The sequence below is a fragment of the Archocentrus centrarchus genome, chromosome 3 (genome assembly GCF_007364275.1).
Source record: "Archocentrus centrarchus isolate MPI-CPG fArcCen1 chromosome 3, fArcCen1, whole genome shotgun sequence".
Taxonomy (NCBI): domain Eukaryota; kingdom Metazoa; phylum Chordata; class Actinopteri; order Cichliformes; family Cichlidae; genus Archocentrus; species Archocentrus centrarchus.
In genome coordinates, this window is record NC_044348.1 from 28,429,477 (window position 1) to 28,440,257 (window position 10,781).

Consider the following 10,781-nt stretch of genomic DNA (forward strand, 5'->3'; position numbering starts at 1 on the left):
AGCTGCAGAGTACAATCCTTAGGCAACTGGCAGGTGGATGAGATGTGGTGTGTCTGTGTTTCCACTGGATAAGTTTGTGTATGTGTGAGGTTGGAGGACTAGACTCAAGGAAAAGTATGTCCAGGCGGGCAAACGGATGGATGGGGATGGTGCTTGGCACACACATGCACACACACGCGCACACACACACACACACACACACACACACACACACACACACACACACACACACACACACACACACACAAATACACAGACACACACAGGACACTCCACCAGTCAGATTCTGCCGTCAACGCCACCAGGGACCCGCCATTCTCATGCAACAATGCAAAAAAAGCTCATTACCATCTTCTAAATATGCATGAATAGAAGCCTGAATAACCATGGCCAGTTGTCACCTGAAGACTGGCCTTTTACTGTCCAATAAGCAAACATATCCATCTCCTGGACTGATAGGCCTCATAAAGGAGGTCCTCTTACCACTTTTCCCTGGAGCGCTGCAAAGAAAGGGAATTTTGAAATGCTAAGTAAGGAAGTGGGAGAAAGAGGGAGGGGAGGCTAGAATCAGTCATGTTGAGTGACATTTCTCAAATCTGCGCATCTTATCCAGGGTGAGATATTCCTATCTGACTGTCATAGGATGTGACACGACAAACCCTGAGTCTGTGAATGAGCGAGTGATTGCACAGTGCTTAACAGACAACACACGCCGCACCTCCTTCCTGTTTAATGCCAGCTGTAAAAGGGGAAGGGAGACTGTGTGATCACACAGGCAAAGTAAATACAGTCCTTTGTTGGCCTTACCTGTGGGAAATATTGCTGCTTTGTTTCAGTTCAACAAAGTGTCATTGTTAAAAGAAAGAAGGCAATGTAGTTAGGGATCTCTTCAAACATTCGCTTTGCTAACATTTATATTAGGCACCTATCATTACGCAATGAAATTAATTATAGGTGGCATCTGTACTTGTAAGCAGATGAGCATGCTGCAGACAAACAAGTTGGACCACTGTTGGTTCTGAGAAGCTTCCCCAGGCAAAAGAAATGATATAGACTGAAAGGAGTGCCCTCCTCTTAGATAAACACAAACACAACATTAAAAAAAAAATTCGGGTGAAAAACTTTCTACTCAATAAAAAAAAAAAATCTAAAGTAGAAAAATTATTTTGTTTTATCATTAAGTTTCGTCCTGCAAACATTCTTGGCACTATTATTCAGTAATCAGAAATTCACTTAAGCAGAATTGACTGGATAACAAGAATAGGAATTTCACCATATCAAAAGCATCGGGCAGCCCTATCATTTTGAACTCTTGTCAAAAGCTTTGATGTGCCCGGTTCTCAATGCGACAGTGTGCAAAAAAAAAATCTCAGCTCAATTTAAGTCTCATCCAAAGAGCTTACAACTGTAATTAAATCATTAAATTCTTGTCTACGCTTCACAGAGCGTAGAGAAATTAACTTCCCACCAACCTCATTTTCTATTTGAACATGAAATAATGATTTTCTGCCAGTCTAATTACAAAGCCAACATCTGATCAAGCCCGCATCCAGAGGGGATTATCACATGCGCCAGTATTAGACCTCATTACCAGCCTGAGTGCAGAATTATTACATCTTGTAATTGGATGGTGAGATTTATATACAGATCGGGCCGGTTTCTGTAAGATTGTAATTACAAGCTTCGTTGGTTAGCTACTTATCAGAACTTTGCAGGAAAACAAAACAAATGGCTGAGCGAAATGAGCATGTCATTAACCTGTAACCCCAGCGTGGGGGGAGAAGTGGTGTAACGCTCATGTCTGCATTAAGGGAAATAGGTTCATCCATTTCAGTGCCCCGCCTGTGATGGCTGAGCAAAACAGTCTGTTTCATTTACTTAACCTGGGTAATCTGTGTGGGTAGAAAACACAGGCGCAGAGAGAGAGGGAGAGGGAGAAGAAAAAAGGCTATAAATGAGCTGTCTCTTCTGCCAGGATGGGCTCAATGTTTCTATTACTTAAGGCTAACAGGCTGTGAAGCCATCCATTCTGGAGGCTGCAAGGGGGCTATTTCGCCTGCCTAAGAGGGAGAAGGGGTCCATCGATCCCAAAGCCTCTGCCGCTTGCTTGCAAGAGAGCAGGGGCTTTTTGTTGCATCACTAAAACAATATAGGGAGGTAAAACTCGCACACACAAACAAACACAGACACAAATGAGAAAAAAAAAAAAGAAGGAGAAGAAGAAGAAACCTGCACAGCTCCTAAGTAACCCATAACATAAACAGGCAAGTAATCAATGGAGAGGGTAGGCAAGCAGAGACGGCCAGGTAAAAAGAGAGTGGATAGAGGGAGAGAAAATAAAAATTGTTCAATTACTGGGCAAACACGTTTTTTTCTCTTTTTTTGAACAAGTGATTTTGCAGTGCAAATCAATGTTGGCAGGTCAGGCTGCCTGCTACTAATCTTGGCATTACAACTCTCCAATCAGAAGCTCTCAGGTAATGGAGTTGTTATTGAACTTCATAGTCTGGATTAGATTCTCGCTGAAGATCAATGCTGCACCAAGATGAGACTGATAAACCCTTGATAGCAATCTGAATCCCTGAAGCCATGGAGTGAAGCATGCTGTGCTCAAATACAGAAGAGGAGGGAGGTGTCTGGACAACCCCCCCTATAAACGCACACACACACACACACACACACATACACACACCACACTCACCTCAACTCTAAAACACTGGAACAAAACCACTAGTATCTTAAGTCACATATACGCTTTATAATCTAAACACCGAAGGGTCAGAAAACACGTCATGTTCCCTTCATGAAATATTGAGTAAAATGTATTCCAAATGGATTATACAAACATCTCACCTAAAATGAAACAAATTGCTAATGAAGTCCTGACACAATATGTTATCTGATTCAGTGAAAAAAGAAAAATGGGTGAAAGGGGCAAAGGGCAAAGTGCCAAGGCAATTTAATGACTGTGCTTCTATCTTCATTGGAACATTTTTATGCCCCCTTGTCATTTAAAAAAAAAAATAAATCTGGCATAATTATAAAATACTTATTCACATAAACTTAGCACAAAAGTAAAGAAAATTTGTGTTTGGTTGATTTCTTTGTTGTCACAATGCTTCTCGGTGATAAATCTTTTGCTGTTGGAAAGCCTGCTTATTTCCCCTTAAATGGTGCTGCATTTGTAAGGGAAATGGATTTGGGGGTTGAGCAGCAGAGTTGAGTATGTGGGCTGCGTGCATGGAAAACTTGCCAAATCTCCTCTGCCAATTCCAAAACAGCTTATTGGCTCTTGTTTGGTGTGGTTTATTGGATTGGATGATTGAAGTCTAAAGAAACAAGACATATTTTCAATTTAGCAATTTATTCATTTAACAAACAGGGGCCTCAGTAACATGTGGAAGAACCATACACGGCCACAACAGCCAGGCACCTCCTCCTCGTGCTGGTCACCAGCTCGGTCACACACTGGCATCCCATTCTTCAACCAGCATTTGTCGCAAGTCAGCCAGTGTGGTTGTGTTGGTCACCCTGTTACAAATAGCTCACCCAAGCTCATCCCACATATTTGATGAGGTAGGCAGCCCATTCCCTTTGCTCCACTCTCAAATTCTGCTTTAAATCCCGCTCTGTGGGGGCAAGCATTGTCAACTTAGAGGACGGAGTTCGGTCCAAGACTGTAGAGATATGGGATTGCCACTGGTTGCTGACTCTCATCTTGATATCTCTCTGCAATGAGATTGCCTCCAATGATTACAACTGTGATTGTCAGCACCTGGTGTACCAGATGCTCTAAACAAGAGTCAATAGCAGAACAAGCTGTTTGGCATTGGTAGAGAAGATTTGGCAAGTTTTTCATAGGTGCAACCCACAAACTCAACTCTGCTGCTCAACCCACAAATGCATTTTTCTCACAAATGTGACACCATTTAAGGGGAAACAAACAGGTTTTCCAATGGTATAAGATTTATTGACAAGAAGTATTGTTACAACAAAGAAATAAACACATTTCCCCACTTTTTATGCTAAGTTTATATGAATATCACATATCAGATAACAATTATTTACAATGACTACAAATACTGTGTTTTCTAACACAGGGCAGCACTGTCCAGTAAACAGTGCTCCAGAACCACCTATGTTCATTCAACTTAACACACTTCATTTTTGTTTCTGCGCTGGTTGTTGCTAACAATTTATTCAGCAACTCAGCCACCCTTTAGCATTAACCCAGCTGGGGCAACAAAACAGAGCACAATCAATGCTGGATCAATGAAGAAAGGTAATCAATCACAAGGTTTTCTTCTTCAAATATTTAATTAAACATGGTGGCAAATAACTTCAGGATTTATTGTTTGATGCTAAGAGCATTAGTGATTTTCTTCTTCCACGTTGCCACACGGGGTTTGAATGCTTTGCTGGTTAGGAGGCTTAAAGGGACCAGGGGAATAGCATGCAGACACATTTCCTATATATAATCACACACACACACACACACACACACACACACACACACACACACACACACACACATATATATATATATATATATATATATATATATATATATATATATATATATATATATATATATATATATATATATATATATATAAAATACATGAGTATATACTCACTTGTCTGTGTTCCTAATCCACTGCTGCTCTGGGGCACTCATTTCATTAGACATGAGCAGGCAAGGCTGACAGGCCATGAGGCTTCTATAATATATGGTCTAATGGCAGCCCAATCCCACCAAATGATGCTGATGAGCGATGTACATATCGTTTAAGTCTGCTAATGCTTGAAGATTGGGTAGAGGTTTGACATGTGCTGAACTTGGTGTCCTTTTGAGTCATAGATTTTAAAAAGCGAGAGATAGAAGTTTACGGAAGTCTTTTCATGATTTAGCAGTGAGGGCGTATCATTTGAAAAAAAATGAAAGAAATAAAAGTCTGCAGACCATATATATTGACTGGTAAATAATCTGCCTGCGCCAGAAGGGCTGGAATCATTCTGGGTCTATAGAGAGAATGTCAGGCTACTGGTGCCTATTGGAAAAATCTGATAGATACACAAAGATTAGCAGATATCCACACACATACAGAGATGGGGTCTGTGGGCCCTCAGAGGGCTGATAAGAGTGGGCGTAGGCAATGATAAGGCCCACTCATGGATGCATTGTTCTCCTAAAAGGGGCGTATCTCCCCTGCGTTGGTGGTTATGGAGCAGCAATTGAAGAGCAGGGAGAGGGTAATCATTATTGGTTGTGACAGCAGTGACCTGACAGCTGGGTCCAGTCTTGCTCCAGTGCTTGTTGTACAAGAGATAGCACCAGACAAACACACATTAATGCACACACATACACACATCTTTTAGTGTCTATCTCTGTGTGGGTTCCATGTACTTACACACATACTAAACCCAAATGTGAGTAAAAGCCACGTTTGTTTGGGATTGTTGGTCTTGTTTGTTGGACATACCTTGGAGAATATAGTGTTCATTACACCTTAATATGAAACCATTGGAGTGAGTGAACAACATACTGACAACAAAGATATTTTTAGAGCTTTCAAGTCGGGCAGAATGTATTGCAGGGAAAGAAAGGGGAATGTTGAAAATCAAAACAGTTTATGAGCATGGATGTCCTTTAAAATTTCATGACACTCTTTACTAGAATAACACTGTATGAAAATTTGGGTGACATTTTGGCTGAAGGTGGAGCTTAGGGGTTGTACAAAACATGGATTGATCTTATGGAGGCTGTGAATATCAACAGAAATGGAAATCCAACCTTTTTTTTTTTTTTTTTGGACATGCATTTGGGAATACCTTGGCAACAGCCAGTGTCAGGTGCCTCCAAATGGAAGCGCTAGTCAAATATACACCAATATCCCAATTCTGCATCTTCAAGGAACTATGATTAACCAATGTTCAACTGACATCATAGACAATGAAATACATTTCTCTGGGCCAGCATTAGAGGGACCATAAGTTACAGAGCTAAAGTTTACCAGTCTATAAACTTAAATACCCAGCATTTACACTTTTTCACTTGTAACCTCGAAATAATTAAAACTATAAGCAATTTTTATTGGTTGTGAATAAAAATAGAGCAATGCAGACAGAACCAGCAACTGAAAACAAACAAACAGCTGTATTGCTCAAAGCTGTTCCCCAAACTCTGTTTCCATATTTTTTGATTAAACAAGTGCAGCTTCGTCTATTCATTGGGTATGGTTACTTAGACGCTCACTGTCATTAATATCTAGCTCACTCTTAGACCTGCCTGGTGTTATAAACATAATAGGGTCACTATGATATCTTTTTTAAGTCCCGAGACAAGTGCAGTGTTTTAGGTCTGTGAATCCTTATCAAGGCTGCACTGCTGAGTTTAAGTGTTTGCTTGTAAAGGCTCGTTTGACCTCAGTCTGTTGGCATGTTGAGCCGCTCAATGGAACAGATTATAAAAGTTCCACACCTGGCAACCTTCATAACATACCACTACAGTATCTGTTCTCATAGAGCCTAATGTCACTTCATGGAAAATGGATCGCTAAATAGTAGACAAAGATGCCAATGAGAGCACAAAGTATTTTCTCATGATGACTTTGTTAATGCTGGTCATTCGTAACAAAATAACCTTTCCATTTTTTTCATCTGCACAAACAGTTCTCTCTTTACAATAATTGCTTGAATACACTGCAAAGACTTGTTTTTTGCTAGATGGGGTGAAAAATCTGTCATAACCTTGTAGTTCTCCCCTGGTGACTGAATCCTATTTGAATCTTAAAAAGAACAAAATAGAAAATTCTGCTACACTTGGTAAATAATTAATAAGGAAATGCTAATTTTAAAACAAAGACAAATGAGTTGAAAGTTTTCACTGGGGTAATATCATGGTACAGTTAACTCAAATATGACCATTTTTCTTAACAGTCTTATGATTCTCTTGTGTTCAATGCTTGTACATTTTTATATGAAGGTCAATGAGTTTTACCCTCAAGCTACTTGACAAACACCATTATAAATAAGATTCTTTAATGATATTCCCTAAATAGAATGACAGATTCAGAATGCTAATTAATATGTTTACTATACAGTGACAAGTATTTTTTTAGAAAATCATGGGTATGGTATAGATGACGGACCAAAAACCTTAATGCAACTTCAGTAATGTAATACTCTCCGAGGCCTGAGCACTTTAACCTTATATCATGGCTTGCTTATTTAAATAGTGGCATTAGTCCAATGTCAATGTGGTTCATACTGGCTAGTCAACTTTTCCAGACTTGTAATGTAATAACAAAGGCACTTCAGAGTCTTCTGCAACTATCCATCTTTGATTAGACATAGTCACCGCAGCATCGTGGTGAGATTCAGTTACATAGTGGTGATATCACGATTTTAAATCCTTCATTAGTTTCTTCACCTTGCCATCTACTATCTATCCTATACCCCCTGCAAAGTCCAGGCCACCACAGAGATGAGGAGGCTCCTCTCACCCGTGTTGGTACAGCTGCCTCTTCTCCAGCCCCAAATCGGCAGCAGCAACAGCTGGAAAGACTATGGCTTTGTCTGGCTCAGTGGGCCAAAAGTGCTGAGAAACTGATATTGGTCCGGTGGCAGTGTTGAGCTTTGGTGCCATAAAAGGGCATCACTGACTACCACTGGATCAAGACTAACTATGCTATGCTCTCATGAAAGAGACCGTGTGCGCGTTGCATAAGTGCTGTTGGTAGATACTTTGTGAATGAATAGATGATCTGCAAAAGCAGAGAAGCAGATCGTTGTGGATGTTCTGGGAAACAGTATGATTTACAGCTCATAGATAAGGCATCTTTTGAGCAACCCCTATGAAAATATTAGGACTCAAAGGCTCAAAAAAGTGCTGGAATGATCAGCTGAAAGGGTTTTTAAAGATCATTTCTAGGCTGCCTAGTACACTTTTTTTTTAATTTTTTTTTTTATCAATGGCCACTGTCTGACTCATGAACTAATTAAAAGAAGTGCTAAAATTAATATTTTTAATTGAATCCCATCAGCTAGAAACAACAGATCATTTATCCATGTCATCAGCTGTCTATGATGCCAGGGGCAATATTAAGTCACATATCCACAGGCTTTCAAATATTTCAGTGTTTCGAATGAACAGGCCAATAAATTCACAGATTGGGTTCATTTACATCAGAAATGTAAAATAAAACTGGAATTCATTTATAAATAATCTAACCTTAATATTTCACAATCATTTCATACAAGAGAGATTTTTAAAACAAGCGTCTAGCTCTCAAACAAAGCTCAAAGAAAAAAGTGATCTACAGTCTCAGAGAAAGTGTGTTGTTAAAAAGCAAATGGCATTTTCTTATAATTGTGAATAAGGAAACAAAAAAGTAATATCAGATAATAATAATAACCTAGTTGTAATAACAATTAGCTACTGTAAACATCAAGGCTACTGCTGTTGTTTTGATGACTGTTAACATCTTCAAAACATCATCATTACAACATGCAGGGAACTCTCATTTGCCACAAGCTTGTAGTCTTTCTTTCCCCTCTCTCCCTCTCCCTCCCTCTTCTTTCCTCTCTCCTGCTGTCACCTCTCACAGAGTCTGGCAGCATCAAGCCAGCTTGCATTTTAATTTGGCCCTGAAGTTACTTATTTCATTATCGATCATCCGTAATGCTGAATCAATGTTCATCTTGTTACGTGGGCCATACCCGTGTAATACAGTGATAGTGGGGCCCAGAGTTACTCATTCCCTTTACAAAGTGACTTTACCGTAAAATCAATGCCTTGTGTTACTGATACAGGGGGAAACTGCAGCAGATGGAGTGAGAGTGAGTGGGCAGGGTGGAAACAACAAAAAAAAAATAAGCTACAACTCACCTTCAGTGCTGCATTGTTAAAGGAGCTCAAAGCATATCAAATCTCTGTTGTGTGAATATTTTGTTATGATACAGTAGTTTAAGTCAGAATACCCTGCTAAGGTGCAATGTGGGAGTAATAATAAGAATGATACATAGAGAGTGATACCATATCCATATTCTGCTGATATCCTTTTGTTTTTTTGTATCACGGGCCATATGTGCTGCTCAGATTGTCAATGGGAAAATGTAGCCCTTTTTCTGGGATTGGATTAGTTCATACTGTTTATGCTCCCTCAAGCCAAATAATGTTGGGGAAAAAAAATACTAAGTTCCTTCCAGATTTATGGAATAAATGAAGATGCATTTGTTACCTAAATGCTGAAAGTTAAAGGTCTGCGGTGTAGCTGTCTTTGTCTATATGAAAGCAATGGAAGTAAAGTTAACAAAGTGAAGTGAAGAAAGAAGGTAGATCTGTGAGAAGCTGTCCAGTCAATTTCAACATTAAACAAAAACAAACTGTTGTCCCAGACTTGCAGTTTTGACCATCTTCAGCATGAGTCCCTGCTCAAAAAAGAAACTAACATAACAGAAAGACATTTTTGGAGAGATGTGTGTGACTCGTGGGTAAAGTATAAACTTCTTTCAAAGACTATTAAAAAATAGTATGGTTAAAAAAATTAGTAAGAGTAATATAATGCTATTGGCTCATTACTGAGGTCAATATTTACACTGGCATGAAAATCATTCCTTAGAAAATATTATTTAGATACATGTAAGTGCTCTAAAAGCACCTAGACAAGTATGGATACAGTATTTTTGAAACATTTATACTCAGCCTATAATCTGAGCAGTTTTGTGGTAGTCAGCACCCTATGAGCTTACATATATTTAAGTTAATATGACTGTGCACAATGTGCATTTTCTAAAACCTATAAGCTCCTGGCTGCTTGTCCAAATTTCTGTTCAGGGTTTGAATCTAAAATGGATCTCTCACTCAATCCAGGTGCTTAGCCTGAATGGCTGCTTAAATTTAGCAGTAGTCTACAACCTAAAGTTAACAAGTTAATTTAAAACATTTGCAAGGTAATGCATTAATTCACTCTTTGATCTGCTGTCATAACCCAGTTTAATAAGTTGCACTCCATTGACTATTAATTTGTTTCCAAATGGTGTGAGCAGAAGGAACGGTTCCAAAATGCTTTACTTTGCCACTAATGCAAATCAAAGTTAGGCTATCTATTTAATATGCATGATTGCTTGGTGTAATGTAATTAAAATCCTACTATTTAAATTATCCTAACAGTAAAAAAAAATTAAACTTTAAATGTATTTTCAAAGTACACTTGCTTCTGCTGCTAAGAACAATTAATTTCAGAAACTAATTCATTTATTGGATTAAGCTTCACTGTTCTTTAAACACTGTAAGATTTATTGGGCCTTTATTCACCCTAATGGGACATGAGTTTGAAAGAGTATATTTGGAGATTGAATGTGTTGCTCTGTTATTTTTTAGGTTAGCAACAAATTTAGGTCTGAACCCATTGAGGAACATTTTTCGATTAACAACTACTGTGTTCCCAACAGCTGAAAATAATTGCTTTGTAATAAGGTAGGATAATAGCAGTACTCACTTTTATAAGTTACACTGACACTTATTTCCCATATTTGTCACTAATTTCCATCACTCTGATATATGTCACGCATACTCAAGTATATATCATCAGTAGCTTTCTTTGGTCATTTCAAAAAAGCTATAAATCCCCCCACTGTACTGTATCATATATTACATTTGCAATATGCATTTGCAGTATTGAAGGTAAAGATGTGAAGTTCAGGTCAGTCCACACAAACTCCGGAAACTCCAGAGAAAGTTGACACTCCAAGAAATGCTTGTCAAAATGGCGACTGGT